The following is a 19,529-nucleotide window of genomic DNA, read 5'->3' on the forward strand; positions in this document are numbered from 1 at the left end:
AATGTATTTTTTGATCATCTCAAAAGAGCACAGAACAGTAGTGAACATCTTAACACCACTAAACACAGAAAGTGACTAAAACCTACCAAACGTTTTCCGCAAAGGAATGTCTGCCTGTAGAATAATGGCTTTTGAGTTTGCTATGTGCACTTGAATACACAGGAGCGACCGCAGAACTGTTACCAAAACCAAAAACCCAGAGGAGGGGGGAAACAGAAGTGGGGAGAGCAGGGAAAAATCTGGGGAATAAACTTCTACTGGAATGAGAAAGAAAAAAAGAGAAAGATCAGAAGCACACAAATATGCCTGACTCAGGAGTAGTGAGGAGTTTAACTGTGTCAAAGGGAGAAAAAGGCCTTTACTATAATGTGAGCCTAGGCAGAGAGAAACAACTATGTGTTCGATCTGCTCTGTTCAGTGAGTGCAGAGAGGAGCTTTACTTACTGAAGGTCTGGAATTTATTTCAGACTTCATTGGCCAAATCCTGCCCATAAGGCCATTTGACCGACATGTCCAACAACAACCAATCACAGTTTGTTTCGTTCATCGTCACATTTTGCGGTGGGGAAATGTCGCCACAATAACAGACCTGTGTAGAACTTTCGGACGTATTATATAGATTCTATGCTGCAAACTTTAAATATTTCACATACTTTTGAAAATCCAGCGTTTAGTTGGTCCTGATGAGCGCTGTTCGTCATAGATGTAAACACGCAGGCTTTCTACTTTCGTGAGGGGGTTTGACACCAAGGTATTTTGGTTTCCAGACGGAACATTAAAGAATGTGACACACATATTGTGGAAATCCTTTAGAATCCAACCAATCCGTTAACGACTTCAACATTCCTGAAGTGTTTACCCATTTGTGTCCCATATGCATCAAACTTTTAGCCAACGGTCCGTGGGCGTTGAGACTAAGGCTGAGTCTAATCACTTCAGTTAAAAAAAATATATATTCTGTTGCTTCTAACTCTACTTTACATGCAAGTATAGCCGAAATCACAGCACAACCAAGTCTTAATCGTATGTGTATTTGATTTCAATAGACAATGTCGTGAATAGGATTTTAGTGCTGATTAATATCTTTGAGAGCTGGTTATGTAGTCTTAATGGACCACGTTTTAGTCATTATAATATTTATTTTGTTGTCTGACTACAGAAACATTAAAATATCATAATAAAAACAGTTTTATTGAGAACTTGGCTGCATTAAAATGCAGTATGTGAGTACAGGGAGGCAAGACAATATGACGCACTTATGTCATGAATATGCTAATTCGCGTTATGGCGTCATCTGGTGACATTTAGCAACTTTTCAGGCAGGGTTTAGCTACTTTCCATTGAAATAAGTTGGCAACACTGCTCGTGGCGGAAGAGGATAAGCGTTACAATACATACACATCTTAAGATACTTTCTTTTTGATCGCTACTGTGGAGAGATTCGAGAGAATAAGAATTAAATGTCTGTAACACAGAAATAATGATGTGTGGTTGAAAAGACTGTGTTGCACTTTTTCTGGATCAGCGGCAGCATGAATGATCCATTAACATGGGCAACGACAGAACGTGCTTCTCAGGCTCAACTGACGCTCGCGATGTAATATATATACCTGTGAATGTTTTATATATATATATATATATATATATATATATATATATATATATATATATATACTTATAAACAAGACCAGGCTGGTTTTCAGCAGTCAGTACCAAATACTAGTAAAAATGGAAGATTATCTGTCTCAATTGTGATAGCCTATATAGCCTAGCTATTCTATAGATAGTATGCACTTTATATAGATCTAGGCACCGAAATGGCATCCCATAATCCATCTTATTAAAATTAAATTAATTGGCTTTTTACTGAATTGCCAGGAGGCATTAACAGCAAGCAAGTGTAAGTTATTCTTTGCAAGCTTGAAAAAGACTCACTGTATTCTTCTCAAAGAAAAAATCAAGCCGCATTTCCACTGTCGGGCCAGTGCGAGCCAGGGCTTAAAGCGGGCCGGGCGGGGCTCATAGTCTCGGCCAGTAGCACAGGGTTTCCACAGTCAGGGCCTGAAGTTCCGCTACACGTCACTAAAACATGCCCTTTACACGCCTCTCAGAACAACGTCATGCAACCTTATCATTTCACCAACAAAGAGAAGTCATCTGAAAACTAAAAAGTCACTGGAACATGCGTGATCACAAAACGAACATGATAAAAGCGGCCGTTTGTTTGCATGCCTTGTTATATACTCAAATTCAAAAGCATCAATGTTTTAAGAAATAGGCTACATTGATCATATTGATTACATTTATCATTTATTTATTTTTAACGCTTATGAAAATAGCCTGCTTATTCAGTCGAGTCCGTTTCTGTTTATTTGTAGCCACAGTAGCCTATGTCACATTTAGAATGAATGATAATATCTCTATTTTTATAAAAGCTCCCGAACAAAAAAACATTATTATATTATTTTATGATAGGCAACGTGAGCTAAACTCTCGAGACGAGGCTTATGACAGATAATATAAGTAACTAAATAAATACACGATTGTGATAGAGAATAAGAAGCTGACGTCTGATTTCTTCAAGCGGTCATATTTACCATGTTTACTATGGTAATGTTAATTTTTAGCGTGCTTAGTCTTTTACATCGCTTATAAATATTTCTGCTTTGTTTAGTGATTATAATCCACATCTAATCGAGTTATTTCAAAAACTTGCTGCTAACTAAGAGTGACTTTTGAGCTCAACTTATTTTAAAAAGTCTTTAATACCGGTGTTAAAGCTGTTATCTTTCTGAAATGATCCGCAGCACTGAGCTCTCTAGACGCGGAGAAACTCCACCTTTTGTTTATAACCCCTCCTCAACCCAAAGCTGGCCCAAGGTTTTCGTTGGCCAAAAAACCCTGGCCTTTGGCCCCGAGGAAGCCCCGACGAGGCATGATCTGACAGTAGAAACGTGACTGGCCCTGGCACGCACTAGCACGCCCGGTTTAAACTAGATAGTGGAAACACAGCTAGTGTCTACTGCTTCAACTATTCATTAAATAGACTCTTCAAATGAAAGTCACCTTAATCACTGAATATAACAGACAGCTTAAGGAGACCTCTGTTATTCTCCTCCTGCTTAATGCAAGATTTCTATCTGTAACTAAAATGCAGATATTTAGGAAAATAACATTTTGAATGGACGCACCAACATAAGAAACCTACACTTCAAAATGGAGTGTGGCAAAAATCAAGTTCGTAATACATCTAAAATCTGCATTTCCTTGAGGGTAAAGATTAAATAATGAGACACTCAGCTATCTGTACATAGAGCACAGCTTGTTATATGCATACTTTCACCTCATTATATCCCTTGCACACTAATATTGAAGGAAATTGCCTGAATAATAGATAAGCATTATGCCTAACACAAACAAGCAGTCTGTTTCCTCTTGATAAAGAGGCCCTGTTATTTACCGGGGTCAGTGGACATCCCTCTCTTGAATGAACTTTGGAGCCCTCAGCTGCATCCTCTAAAGTTTCTCAAAGCCTTCAAGGACAAAGGCATCTAGCATAAAAAAGATCTATGCATTCACAATTTAAGCTCTACAGCAGCAGGTCAAACTTCACAAGCCGTTTAATTTTTGAAGAATCTATGACCAAAGAACACAAATTCTTCATGGTAATTAATCTACACAGCTCCTTTGCAAATTTCATATGTCTCAGAGGCAACGAGGGCCCAAAACCCATTACCGGGTGAAGCGCCCCATGTCACACGCATTAGATGATAGTCCTCCAGCAAATGGGGGGAAAAGCAATTTTCTTTTCAAGGCAATAGATACTCTATCTCATTCCAGATCCTCTGCAGACTACAGACTGCCAGCTCGTGTAGCTCTGATGCCTGAAACTTGGAAGAAAGTGATGACTTGACCTCCTTTTCTCCCAGGGCCTTCGCTCTACTGTCAATAAGGACATTTCACTGGAGGCTGGATAAGAGCTCAGGGTGGAATGAATCACCTTCACCGATTAGAGATCTGGGAACTGCAGTGGAGATCAAACCAGCCCTGACAACTAGTTCATTTGCCGCCATGTCAACTGATATTAATATTACAGCCTGGAGACGGGCCTCTTGCTCTCAACAGGGACTTCCCACCACGAAGAACCAAAGATTCATTTCCAGTAGCTCAATGCTTTAGTGTCTGAACGATTCTGTGTCTGCTCGAGCAGAACAACACAGAGTCCCTCTTCCATAACACATCAGTCCACTGCTTCAGTTCTTAGGTTAGTTTAATACACCTCCAAATAATCAATCGGTTAATTTTCATGTTTGTAAAGAGAATTTTCAATGGATAATTACCAACCAATAAAAACAATAGCGACGGTTAATCTAAAGTAGAAATTAATCCTAAATAAATAATTGTCATTATTAATGTATTTGTAGATTAGACCAAACACTATAATTTATACGCCTCTGATATCCACATTTTACAATGTAAATCATTTAAAAACATACAATTTTTAAAAACAAAAACATGAAGGTCCACCATAACCCCACCCTCAAACATAACTGTTCCATAAGCAGATTGTAGAATGATTAACATGAACTTGCCCAATTCACCAAAACATTAGAGTTACAAATTGCCATGGGATTTGGTTGGTTCTTCTTGAAATACCTTGCAATAGCTCGGAGGAATGTAAAGGTTAAGGCTTTAGTCTTACCTCTGAGCCCGTGTTGAGCTGTGCGAGTGAAGTCTTTGAGTGCTTCTGACATCAGCATTTAGCTAAACTACAAAGCCACCAGAGACCGGCATTAATGGATCCCTCAGAGCCAATATCTTCACGCACAAGTGCCCGACTAATTGAAAACTGGTCGGAGTCCACTTTGTGGAACAAGTGCAGCAAACCTTTATGTCAGACTATAAAAACAAGGTCCAGAAATACTGTAGGTGGACATTTTCACCAAAACCCTCTAATGGATATAAAGTTACAGCACGCATGAAGTTAGACAGTTGGAATGTAAGATTTATGGCCCGTGTACTTCCAAATCTTTCAATAACCACTTGTATGGCATGGCTTTGTTTGAAATAATACCCTCTGTCTCAAAGAGAGACTTCACAAATTACTCTGTTTCAAGAACAACAACACAACTGAAAGGTTTGCCAGTCCTTCTCAGTAACACCTGATTAGATAAGATTTGATGGCAAGGCAGATCTAGTTACCATATACCACACTATTTGATGTAGTTTGACAGGCTGTGAAGATCATGTAGGCTGGGAAAACAATCTTCTGAAGGCATAGCAGGCTAACAATTAACATTGCTGGTTAAGTGCGTACGAAGATTAGCAGATTTCAGAAATATTAAACAGGATACATTAACCTAACCCGGCACTGTTTTTGTTGCTTCTGGAATATGGCCAAAGATAACTCATACATGGTTTTAGTTTTCAGGAAAACCAACATAATCCATGTCTAATGGTGGACCATTGTTTCGGGAATGCCAGGGGTTAAATGATTAGATCTGAGCTGCTAAACTGATAGATAGATAGATAGATAGATAGATAGATAGATAGATAGATAGATAGATAGATAGATAGATAGATAGATAGATAGATAGATAGATAGATAGATAGATAGATAGATAGATAGTAGGCTATCTCTTTCACACACTGATGGCGGCGGTCTAATAAGATTCGGTTTGATTGATTTAAACTGGCACTGAACTCACGCCCGTCGGCGGGGCTGCCTCCTCCATCTGCTGCTGACCTGTGAGTCTGGGGGATAAACCACAGTTATGACGGGACCTCCTGGACAAACACGCGCCGCCTGCTGTCACACCCCGTGGGAAAACCGCCAGCTTGATGTCTCCTCATCCCACCCAGACTTTCCCCGAGCTTTACTTCAACTAACGTTAATTAGATTTAACAGAAACCGCGCCGGATGGTGACACGCGCCGTCATCGGTGAAATACGAGCGAGTGTAACGTAAGGAAACTGTTTGTCTGGGAATGAAAGAAGCGCAATGTTAGCTGAATACATAAACGACTGTTTTTATTCCGAATGCTTTCTGCCGTCAAGCTTCTCAAAACAGTTGTTAGGCTACAGTAAACTAAAATTTACGCGTAAAAAGCGTGTGAACCCTCGCACCATCTCGCTGTAATGTATCAAAACAATACACATATTTGAGTGTGTGTGTAGCTATCAGTTTAGTTCTACCCTACTTAAGAGATAACCATACATGGCAGAGTTTCGAAATTAAACAATCAGTTTTTTTCTAGCTGATTTGAATTAAATGAATTGATAAGGAATTAGCTCACTGACCAGCTATCACAAGTTTGCATTCACGTAAACAACAGCGGAGTTTAGTTTACCGAGAATCTCACCTCAAGAGCCAAACAACACGCGCTCGTCTTCGCGGTCCTGAGTTCCAGAGCTGAAAACTAGGCAAAATGTGTGATGGTCGTAGGTCTGCGTGAATGAATGTCGACTGAAAAACTGGCGGACCTGTAGATCTGCTCCGAATCCAGAAAAAAAAAAACACACCGAGCTTCAAGCGTCAGCTAATAAATTCCAGAGACCCCAAACTGCTGCCCTAATCTCGCGTCCCTCTCGCTGGTAGCGCAAACCAGACGCTTTCTACAGTTCAGTCTGGAGGGAGGGACACTCTCTGCTACAACTTCAACGCCCAGTTGACTTCTTTCACTCTATTCGCGTTCTGTTGCTGTTAATCAAAAGATATGCGGTTAGAAATGATATATTAACAGTGTTGGTACATTCAGGGATTCTCTCGGACTCCTCCCTGAACGCCAATTTAGCGCTTTGCTCTTTCAACTCGTGGGCGGAGATTTAATGGTCAAATTGTTTTCACTTCCCTGGCCCCCTCAACACCACCACAGATGGCGAGTCAGATAAGAAAAGTATCACGATCCTATTGTCTACATGCCCACAAAGGTCGTGACACTGACATTCCCTGTGGCATAGGACTATATTCACATCTAGACCACAACCTCAGTCATAACTTAACCCTCTACAGCACAGAGGCATTAGGGGAATGCTCACAGGGGGTAGAACGAATATAAAGTATATTTTGATGCCTGGGTGTATATTGTTATAGGGGGAAGTTGTTTTAAATGTTAGAATTTCCATTACACAAATGTTCTTTGTAATGGAAACTGCAATGTTACAGAATTTGCAACCGATTTTTTTCTTCTGTATTGTGATGAACATTTGAGGGTAATGGATTTTTAAAAAATAAAAATTGTAGAGCATGTCTTGGTTCTTATGAAATTTCTATTTCATGCCACTTTAAAGGCCTGTTCACACCGAGGACAACAACTAATGATAACAATAATAAAGTTGTCATTACCATTCTAATTCCATGAGAATAGGAATATCCACATCACATGATGTCAATAACACACATTACACAGATTAATTACAAATCTGTAATTACTTTCAGATTTTTTCAGATGATTTGCATATAAAAACATTGACGTCCAATCATTTAAAACGGCAGACAACAAAACGGCATAATGCTTATAATAAACATTGTGCATTACTGTTTATGGTAATATAATTAGATTTATAATTATCTTTATAATCCATGATTGGTGTGAACAGGCCTTGAAAGGTTCTTTGGGGAACCCCAATGGGTCTTCAATGACATTGCTGTGAAGTCCCCCTTTGGGAACTCTTTTTTTTTTTTTTTTTTTTTAATAAACTGACTTTATAAAAACCTATCTTGAGAAATATTAACTTGCTTAAAAAACAGTGACAACAAGCTCTAGCCTCCACTATAAATCTTCAATCAATCTTTGAGTGAGTTGGTACACACACACTTTCTTCAAAGTGATCGCATCTTAAGGTCTGTGTTGTTTAACTATATTAGACCTGTAACATGTGACAGTCCATCTCAGAGATGTCGGTGAGTGTGAAGAGACACCTCTTTGTTTGTGAGCATGTGTCGTCTGTATGTTATAGAAATGTCAGCTCTCTGGCTCGGTGTCGTGATTTGAGCAGCACAAGTAAAGAGGGGGTCTAGCATGGCTGGTGGGGGTGGGAAGTAAGGGTACTTCAGGGTCGTTTGTGCTTTCTTAAGAAAAAACACTCCACCACACAGCAGTCCATAAAAAGGGACAATTCATCTCAACATGAAGATGAGTAAATTAACCATTTTTGTATTCGCAAAGAAACTATTATTCAAGAGTTCCTTAAAAAAAAATCTTACTTTGAATTTTCACTAATAAGAGCCTTTTGTGCAATGGAAAGGTTAAATGTTCTTTATGAAACCACCAAATCCAATAAAGAACCTTCATTTTCAAGAGCGAAGTAAATTAGCACCGGGGCTGTCAAGCTCCAAAATTGGGGAAAAAACACCATAAACTGAAGTGGTCCGTATGACCTATTCAATAGTAATGTTGAAAGGAACGAACTGGAAAATTAAATCATTATACATTGAAAATCTTGATATCTCTAGAGTGGTTCTTGAATTGTTCATGAGAAAAGATTGAATAGAATCTTAAAGTGTGATATTTTCAGTGAATCAGTTGATCCAGTTCACGAAACACTGAAGATTTAATTTGAATAAAAATATAGACTGCATTGATAATTGTAATTGCAAGTGTCTGAAAGCTCCAACCAGTTTATAATTAGACATTTCTCCTTTTGTTTTGAATAGAAGTCCAAGTGAACAAACCAAGAGCTGAACCTGTGTGCATTTTATGCTTAATTATTATTCACAGCTAAAAGATCCCATCTGTCGCCACACCATTGCATTGCACTCTAACAAAAAACAATGTCCAACATGCGCATGACATGACAGGAAACTAGACCCCCTCCCTAGCACACCCCCATACTTCATACTCTTCTCACTCCAGGCAGCCTCATTCTGTCAGGGGCCATCACAGAGAGTACAAGGACAAGCACCATGAAGGCATCATGCTTTGTTGTCCCAAACTGCCTAAATATGGATTTACAGCACAAAAAAAGATTTTATACACAACAACAAAATGTTTGCAAAGTGTTTATGAATATTTTCTTAAGGCTTCTTTTCAGAGAGCTGTCGTGCCATCTTCAGCTGGCAGTTCTGCCAGTACAAGACAGAACACTTGTATGTTTTTGTATAAGAGTCAACTTAAAACCTTTTTTATTTTCCTACTGCATGCTATTGGACTGTGACGTCTTCATTGGTCCACATTATTCCAAATAAAAGAAATTCAAGTTCTTTAATCAAAATTTTAATATTCACTCTTCCTCTGAAATAAAGGAGAAGCGAGCAAGTTCCTCTTGCACTTCTTTTTCTTTGAATTCTTGCACTTTGAAGAAGGAAGAATCTTGCAGTAGGTTGCAGTTGTAAGGAATTAAAAAAAAATTTCTGAATGCATTTTCCCATTTTTTGTGCATAATAAAATTTATATATAGATAAGCCTACATAAATATTTATGGTTAGTTCTCTTACACTTTTTGCAATCAATTCCTGATGGATATGAAGTCCCACCCTACATTTTTTCTTGGAAATACTTCACATTATGGAAGTAAAATGGGTTGCGAACAGCATTTCATATCTGTAAGGGAGTGTATTACTATAATAGTTTTTTTAAAGTGTATGGTGACCAAAGTATACTACAGTTGTAAGCTGTCAAGGCGGCAGGAGGGAGAATTGATCAATATACAAGGAACAGCTACAGACATTAAACATACAGATTTTCTGTTGCTTGAACATGATTATTACGAGGCCATCTAAATTGTGCCTCTTACACAACACCACTAATGCTCTCAAATGTTTGTATCCTACGCTCTGCTCTGTTTAATAGAAGAGCTAGTTTTGCCCACCTGATTGAGATGGATGTGCCCACTGATGATTGCTGCTTGAAGAGCCCTACAAATAACTACTCTTCTTTTGGAGCTGAGTACTTATGTTTACCTGTTACCAAGCAACTGTGTTCAGAACAGCAGGAGGGATAAAAGTGGTTTAGAAAATTATATTTTTATGATTATTATTAGTAATAGTGATAATAATAATAATATATTTATCAATATCATATTATTAATTAGTCAGTAATACATGTTCTTTGTATAGGATATGTTGGATATTATTTGGGCACATGCATTATGTGTGTACAGTATATATGAATACGGATAATGCTGCAGTTCTAGGAGAAGTTCCTCTATGCCAAATCCAAACTAATGGATAGTAAAACGGAGAATATGAAAACCTATACATTTGTGAAATTAGTATACATTTTTTAAAACACTATTTCCCATTACTTTCAGTCCAAAAAAAAATCTACATGGTGTAAATCTACATAGCTTATTAGCACTGATGGATAAGACTGATTTGACAATAAAGCTTCTAACACGTCTCATGCTATTAATTTAATCTGTTCTCACTGTCTGCAGCCCACTATTTGGGTGAGTAATGGCAGTTTGAGACAAAGTGGGTTTGAATGAGCCAGGCTACATATCAGTTGGATGCAGACCAGAGCCTGCGGACACATCATAATTGACTGCGCTGGGATGTGAGAGTCCCATAGGGAACAGACAGCAGAATACCCACAGGACAATAGACTTCAGCATACTGGAACTTATGACTTATAACTACTGCCTGCTAACAGTTTGTATCACGATGAACAGATTTTCAACACAGGGAGTACAGCATATTTTAGGCATCAATAAAAATGAAGAGATAAGTGTTGAACTGCATTTTTTAAATGAACTTATTTTTTTTTAGTAAATAGGGGAAGGAATTGTTGTAGATTAATTACAGTTTTGAAAGGGATATTTCATGCCAAAAATGTTGTCATCTTTTATAAACCTTCATGGAAAACTATATATATATTAGGGGTGTAACGATACGCGTATTCGTATTGAACCGTTCGGTACGAGGCTTTCGGTTCGGTACGCGGTACGCATTATGTACCGAACGGTTCGTTGGACTAATTAATTATATTTGGAAAATAAAGAAAAAATTGTGAAATATAATGATATGCGTTCAACAAGGTAGCCCAATAACCCAAACGACGTAACAGGCAACGCCCCTGACACCCCCGAACAAGAAAAAAACACCAACTTATATGTTTATGTTAGGCTACTCAGCAGGCGCTCGCTCACTCAGTACGCGCTGAAGGCTCGTTGCAAAATGGCCAATGCGTTTAACAGACCACAAATAGAAGATCCTCCAATAACCAACAGGTCTGGTGTTTGGGTGCACTTTACCAATCGATCGGGGCATCCAAACAAGCACGGTAATCAAAATGGACTAGTACTGTACTGTGTCGGAATTTCCTGAGCAGTACGATTCAATTAACAGGCCTGCACGTTATAGAAGAACTGTTATAAATAGAACGTATGCACGGGCAGTTTTGAAAACTCCACCTACTTTGCTCTTGGCATAGTGCAGCGCAAATCGCGTTGTATCTGAAGGGCAACGCTGAGCCCAGGGTCCAGCGCCGCGCGTACTGAGTAGTGATGTGTCGTTCTTGAACGATTCGTTCATTTTGAACGAATCTTTAATGTGACTCGGGAAGAACGAGTCGTCTCGGGGAGTGATTCGTTCAGTCGCGCATGCGCATTATTCTATGGGTTCTGTTCTAGTCGTAGTAATTCACCTGTCATTCAATGCAGTCCTGAGCCGGAAAGAGAATTGATTAGTTCATAGTTCGAGTCTATCGGGTTTTTGACTCGTTCCTCAATCACGTGACAGCCCAATACATTAAACCCAATGCAGCATGAGCCGGAAAGAGAATTGATTAGTTCATAGTTCGAGTCTATCGGGTTTTTGACTCGTTCCTCAATCACGTGACAGCCCAATACATTAAACCCAATGCAGCATGAGCCGGAAAGAGAATTGATTAGTTCATAGTTCGAGTCTATCGGGTTTTTGACTCGTTCCTCAATCACGTGACAGCCCAATACGTTAAACCCAATGCAATATGAGCCGGAAAGAGAATTGATTAGTTCATCTCATGAGTCTTCGGGTCGTGTCGTTCCTTAATCACGTGACAGACCCATACGCTAAAACCATAGACACTGACAGTAAAAGAATGCAGATAATTGAATAGTTCATCTTTCGGTTCTTCGGGTTTTTCGTTCTTTTGTACTGTGAGACAACATTGGCTAGAGTAATTAGTTCATTAACAACTTTCCTTACAAAATGGGTGCGTAGTACTTATTTATTATTAGTATTATTTACTCTTACAGTAACGTGATGCATTTCTGGTTTCAAATTGTTGTTTTTAATTTCTGTCATGGTGGTACTTTTCCATAACACTGAATGTGGAAATAAAGAGTTGGTTATGCTTAAAATGTTGATATTTTTCCGGTCTGTTTGTTTGTTTTTGTTTAATTGTGCAGTTATTAAATCAGATTGTCTGTGTAAACCATACTTTTGTAACATATGACACTTTATAAACATTAAAAACACTGTACATACTTTTAAATAGTTGTTTATTGTTTATTACAGAAAAGCTTTGTAACAAAGAGGACAACTATTCCAAAATAAATTAAAATAATAAAAATGTAAATAATTAAAAATGAAATTAAAATTAAAAGATAATAAAGCCACAGGATCTAATAACCATAACAAAATGAACTTTAAAAGTACAATATAAAAAAAAGAAAAACTAAATATTGCACAACAAGCTATTCCCAAAATAATTTTAAACCATTTGAATAAAAAATAAATGAAAATTAAGAGATACTAAAGCTATGGAGCCTTATAACAATAACAAATTACCTTTTAAAATCACAACAACAAAAATATTGCACAACATGCTAGTCTTTTTCTAAATAAATAAAAATAAATAAGCTTTAAAATAAATAACACACTGTGGCTATATTTTTAGGACTTGCTATAAGGCATGTTTACATTATTTTAAAAAAAAACAAGCTCCCTGACCTTGGATGGGCTGAGTCTGTGAGTTCTTCTATCTGAGATAATCTGCCCAGTTTTAGAAAAAAAAAATTCAGATGGCACGGATGTGGCCACAATGCAAAGTCTTGTCTTTGTGACTTCAGAAAGGCTTGTGTATACTGGTGAACATCTCCTCCACCAGGCAGAGGGTCTGATGTGCGGGGTAAGAGTGGCTCTGCAAGGTTGGCCCGCATCTCCATCATAGCATCTGAGGTCTTAGAAGAGGTAGCAGAAGGCCTCAAGCTTGCTACCCTCTCGTCAAAGTCTTCCCAAAACATGGCCCCTGCACTGGCAGTGAACCAGGATCTGAAACTCCTCACTCTGAGCTGGGTTAAAACTGTTAAAGCTGAAGTTATCATAACCTTAATGTCTTTAACATTTGTCTTTAACATTAATAATTCAATTCAAAATGTTATTTGCTTTTAATGTATGTCATTATGTCCTTTTTTGAGCAATCTTCTTATACATATATTACACCAATATGTCAAGTCTGCCTAGGAAAAGCAATTATTATACCAGCAAACTCAAAATTGGAGTAAAAATGAACAAACTAGTCTATAAATACTTTTTATTGTAAGCTTGGATTATTATATTATTATATAGCCTAGTGTTTATTTACCGATAGACAGTCAAGAAGACAAATTAATCAAAATTTTATTTATAACAGGGTTTTATTTATTTATAAAATAATAACAAACCACAGATCCTCAACAAACAGTAACAAAAACACGGTGACAGAAATGTCAGAAATAGCGCATGGGGCTGTCACGTGATTAAGGAACGAGTCAAACTCGACCCGAAAGACTCATGAGATGAACTAATCAATTCTCTTTCCGGCTCAAGACTGCGTTAGTTTTGCGTATGGGGCTGTCACGTGATTAAGGAACGAGTCAAACTCGACCCGAAAGACTCATGAGATGAACTAATCAATTCTCTTTCCGGCTCAAGACCGCGTTAGTTTTGCGTATGGGGCTGTCACGTGATTAAGGAATGACTTAAACCCGAAGACTTCTTGTCAGATAAGAGGTGAGATGAGCTAATCACAGACTGAAGACCCAGGTAAAGAATGAGTATTTTTTTCTTTATCTCATAGCATTTTAGTTTTGTATTGTTTGTAGTGTGATCAACGTTTGCGTAAGTACTAGATGTGTTGGGGAGGTAGCACTTAATATTTTAATAACATTTTGCTAAAATGAACGAAATGAACGAAATGACTCGAAAAAAGATTCGTTCATTTTGCTGAACGAGACTCAAAAGTCCGAGTCGGTAAAATGATCCGAACTTCCCATCACTAGTACTGAGTGAGCGAGCGCGCTCTGTAGTGGAAAACGCAGGTTTTAAGAATATGCTTAATGTAATTGAGCCCCGTTACAATATTCCTTCACGAGCTAATTTCAGCCAGACCGTAATTCCTGCTTTGTTCCAAAAAACATAAGCCCTATAGAGAACCAATTGAGTAAAAACACACTCAATATAAAGAGTTATAGAGTTCCATATGAAAAGTTACATCTTTGTATTTGTTCATAACTACTACAACAATATAACATTTTCATTTTTTTTAATAAGGAGCTGTTTTTGTTTTATACAGTATGCTGCTAAGAAAACACCATAGAAGATGGGTAAAGAATAGATCATTGTTCAATGTAAAAAAAAAAAAAAAACATACTTTGTTGCCAATTTGTTCTTTTTGCTGTATCTAAAACGTACCGAACCGTACCGAACCGAACCGTGACATCAGTGAATCGTACCGAACCGAACCGTGAATTTTGTGAACCGTTACACCCCTAATATATATATATATATATATATATATATATATATATATATATATATATATATATATATATATATATATATATATATATATATTAAAATTAGATAGTTATGTTTGGGATTAAAATGAACCTAGTTGGATTCAATATTAAATAAGATTTAACAAAAATCATTACATTAATACTTTTCACACGAAACCAAAAAAACAAACAAGCATGATAATATGTCACTTTAAAAAAATTTATTTGATAACTATTTGTTTAAACATAAATTTTTTCATAGATGGTAAATATTATAAACAGTATTGTAACAATTTTGTAAACTTTATTTAATTTTAACAATTAAACTGAAGAAGCATGCAAAAACATTTCCTCTGTTTGCTTTAAAATAAAACAGTAAGAGACACTTTTTTTGTCAAGGTAAGAGGTTGAAATTTATTTTATTTTTTTTATGCAACCACTTACTTAAAATGTTTTATTGTTTTTTTTTTTTTCATTGCAATGAACTGAACTAATAAAAGTATACACTTTTATACCATTGTAAGTTCCTTTGGGTCAGCATTTGCCGAATACATAAATGTAAATACCCCCAGAGGGTGGCTGAGAAACTTTCATAATAAAATACATTTAAAAAAACAAATGTTTTATTTTTTTTATTTCAGAGCTGTGCAGTTACCTTTACCAAAGAAATATGCAGATAAAATTGTTCCATAATCGACAACAAAAGCAACACTTTTCAGGTGTGTTCATGACTCTAAATGAGAAGATTTAGCAAAATTCTAAGTGAGAACATCACAGAGCACCAGTAGATCCCACAACTCAAAAATCAAAATGGGTCATACTGACCCACAACATAATGTTGTTGTCCATAATGAAAGTAAATGGAGTCCAAAACAACACGGGACCCCACTGACTATTGTACGGAAAAAAACAAAACAAAACATTGAGACATTTATTAAAATATCTTTATTTGTTAACTTTAGGATACATTAGCAGCTCATAAGACAGGAAAGGATTGTTAGACAGAGCAAAACATGATTCAAAGCACACAAATTCCTCTCGAAATAAACACTTAAATCCTCAATACTACAATTAAAGCTCTTACACTAACAGAACACCTTTGTGAGCAAATACCTCATCTCAGCACTTTCGGGAACCTGCCTTTAGCTCATCATCCGAATTCTCACACTTTGCAGTAAGTTGCTGACAAAGGCACTTTTAGATAGACAAGTGATAGATACGCACATCATCCTGGCCGGGGACAGACAATGATGACAGTTACAGAGCCATGATGGGCACGGGACAGTGAGGGACAGTGTGAAGGGGAACTGAATAAGAAAAGCATCTCATTTAACAATGTTACCTCCCCTCCCCCCCTTTCGGATGTCTGCGTTTTGCTTCACCCTCTGTGACAGGCCAAGCATGCCAAAAAGCCTCTATATACCTCCAGTGTTCAGTTCACAAGGGCTGCCTGGATGGTGATGGGAGAAAAGTAGGGCACGACTAGCATGGCAGGGCAAGTCCACTGATTCACTGCAAGGCAACTATCAATTATTTCTGTCAGAGCAAATTCATTTTGCTTGCTTCGTCTCTATGCTTGCATTGCATTTCTATTTTTAATCCATTCGTCATAGATTTCAAGTTCAATTAAATGAACTTTCCAGACTTTTATATGTGGTTTACTGCTCAGTTGCCAGATGTAATGAGCATAGGAGCAATTCGTTCTGATTTAGTTTGTAAATGTAGTTTGCATTTAGGGATACTCAAGATAAATAAAAAAGTACCAGTTATTTTCTGTACTTTTCTTTTCTGACCTGGAATTAAACATTCTTATAATGTCACCTTTTAGGTAGCAAGAAGACATTTTTCTTTTCATTTTTATCTTTTTTTATGGCTTCAGACGATTTTAAATATAGACAACAAATGTTTTGTCAGCTACATAAAATATATGTTTCATGTGGTAACATCTAAACTTGCTGGTTATATTCAAGTCAAAAAAATTATTTAACACAAAATAAATCAAACTGACAGCTTTAGATTATTCCAATTTAAAATAAATTTTTTTTTTATTTATATTTGTAAAGAAAAGTCTTATAAATGTATTATTACTCGTTTATTACTAGTATATAAATGTATAAACTGTATTATTTGGGTGATTATCATGCATATTAAATGTGATGATATTTTACTAATTTTAATAATAAAATAAGAGGACGCCATCTCATCACTTTTACTGTAAACACTTAAGCAGAACACTTGGATATGTCTTTATTTTGGGAGCAAAATATGAGGATGTTACCTTGCTATTTAATGCTACCTTAGCAACAACATTGCCGATGGCTACATCTGGAGTTGTGCACAGCTGGCTACAGCTGTCAGTGGAGGAGCGCTATCTCACTTTTCATTACTGCTAGCAGTCAATTCAACTCTGCACTCCTGAGCTCATCTGCAATGAACGACCTCTCAGCCTTCAGTCAATCGAGTGTGAAGAGAAAACATACTGCCATATGGCCAAAAATATGTGGACACATCATTTTAATTGAGGGGGTTTAAGCTACACCTTTTACTAAGAGATAAAGAAAACAAGCCGACAGTTATACAATCTCATCAGTCTAACATTTTCAGTAGAACAAGATGTACTAAAGAGTAATAGGATGCCACTATATAAGATCTGGTGTGAATCCACTCAACACCTTGGGCATTCAGAATCAGAAAGCCAACACTGGTGCTTTGACCTCACTAATGCTTTTGTGGTTGAATGGGAACAAATCCCCACAGCCATTTTCACATATCTACTGGAAAACCTTCGCAGGGTAAAAGCTGTTACTGCAGAGAACCAACTCATGGTTTATTAACATTGAATGTGCAACAAGCACACCCATATACACTGAAATCAAAAACTGGTCTAGGATTCACTTTGAAACAAGTTTCTCACAGAAACTGTTGGTAAATTTCACAAATAATAACAACGAAACATCAAGTAATGCATAAAATTAAAGCGTGACATTTTGAAAGGGGCAGTTCACCCAAAACTGCATTGTGGTAGTGTCATGAACGTGTGTTGAAGTCTAACCTGGAAGAGAAGATTTGTTGAATAAAGTTGTTGTTTTAGTTTTTATATTACAGATGAACTACTGATGTCAAATGGACTATTTTAATGTTGTCCTTACTACATTTTTAGGTCTTGAACGTGATAGTTTGCTGTCTATGTATGGTCAGAAAGCTCTGGAATTTCATCAAAAATATCTTTATTTGTGTTCCAAAGATGAACGAAGGTCTAACGTGTTTGAAAAGACATGACAGTGAGTAATTAATGACAGAATTTTCATTTTTGGGTGAACTAACCCTTGAAGTAGAAAGACCAAAATAGTATTTTCTTGTAAAACAAACTCCAAAACATTTTTTTACAACTTCAAATAATAATAATAATAATTTACAGTGTGCTTTTGGCCATGTACATTTGTAAAAACAAATAAATAAATAAAATTAAGCTCCTTAAAGGTGGTATTCACAGCAATGCCATTTTTGGGTTCCCCAAAGAATCGGTCAAAAAACTGTTTTTAAAAGAACAATTTTTTTTCTTAGCGTGAAGAACATTTTTAATAAACTTCCACTATAAATTTTGGACAATGGTATGGTTCCATGGGAGTTAAAAGTTCTACATTGAATCATGGAGGCCTGTAAAAAAAACTTTATTTTTAAGAGTTTGTTGCTGTTTTGTCTCTGGGAAGGTTTTTGGGAACACCTATGTGTATATTAGTATAAGCAACCTGGAAAACACAACACACCAGCAGTTAACATCAGCAAAAGACAATGGTGACAGAATGAAAACGAACCATAAAAGTACATGAACACATGTTGTTCTTTTTGAGATAATGCTTGCCTCACTGAGCTAGACGAGTACTTGGCCATGTTTCTTCTTTCCTGTTCAGACACAGCTCCAGCATTGTTGGCCTGAGTTTTAGCTCAACCCCTCTTTGGCAGGCTGAAACTGATACGAGTTATTATAATAATAACAGCCTCTAAGGGGAATGCCCAACAACATTTGTCATGCACCGAGCCAAAATAAAATTGCGAAATTTCAGTAATATGATTCATTATGGCAGCTCCTGTGTTTGGGGGGCTGGTGAATGTGTGAGTGTGTTAGTGAAAGACACAGACAGACATTTCAGGTCTCTAGACTCCTGCTTATCTACATAGACGACTCGGGCTTACGGTAAATTGCAAAGACAACGATCAATAGTTTGGAGCCTGTGTCTAACAAATCATTTTTTTCAAGACAACAGATATATTGACTTTTGAAATGAGTGGGTGGGTCATTTAACTCTTACGCTTGAAAGCTGCCTTGCTTTTTTTTTTCTTTTTTTTTTTCATTCAACAACAATAAAATACATATAATGTACTATTCAAACAGGTGGGATCGGTAGGAATTTTTATGTGATTAAAAAAACAATGAAAGTTTAATTTCCAGCATCATTACTCCAGAAATCAATGCACTGATTCAGTGCTCAACAAACATTTCTTATTTAAATCAAGAACAAAACCTAGACAAAATATCCAATACAATACTGCAAAAACGTATGGAAATTAATTGTACTAGTGGACCCCAAAATCTGTGGGATGTTTATATTTTATGCATAATTTTTGTATCCTATGCTCATTATATATAAAATGTTGGTAACTAATTCTCACAATTAACTAGTTGCCTAAAGCATGTTTACTAGTACTTATAAAGCACATATTCTGCATGACCATATTCTACATCCCTAATCTTAACTTAACAACGACCTTATTAACTATTAATAAGCAAATAAGTAGTTTACTGAGGCAAAAGTAATACTAAATGGTTTGTTAATAGCGATAAAATT

General features: G+C 36.8%; 1 protein-coding gene across 1 annotated transcript in view; it reads right to left on the minus strand.

The window, feature by feature from the left end:
- Positions 1 to 6,791, minus strand: part of LOC113118482 (tetraspanin-18) — a 52,568-nt gene extending 45,777 nt beyond the window's left edge. Inside the window, exon 1 of the mRNA XM_026287695.1 lies at positions 6,363 to 6,791. The gene's annotated coding sequence lies outside the window, so the exon portion shown is untranslated. The remainder of the gene's footprint in view (positions 1 to 6,362) is intronic.
- Between the last annotated feature and the right edge of the window lie 12,738 nt (positions 6,792 to 19,529).

The sequence above is a fragment of the Carassius auratus genome, chromosome 18 (assembly GCF_003368295.1).
Source record: "Carassius auratus strain Wakin chromosome 18, ASM336829v1, whole genome shotgun sequence".
Classification (NCBI taxonomy): Eukaryota; Metazoa; Chordata; class Actinopteri; order Cypriniformes; family Cyprinidae; genus Carassius; species Carassius auratus.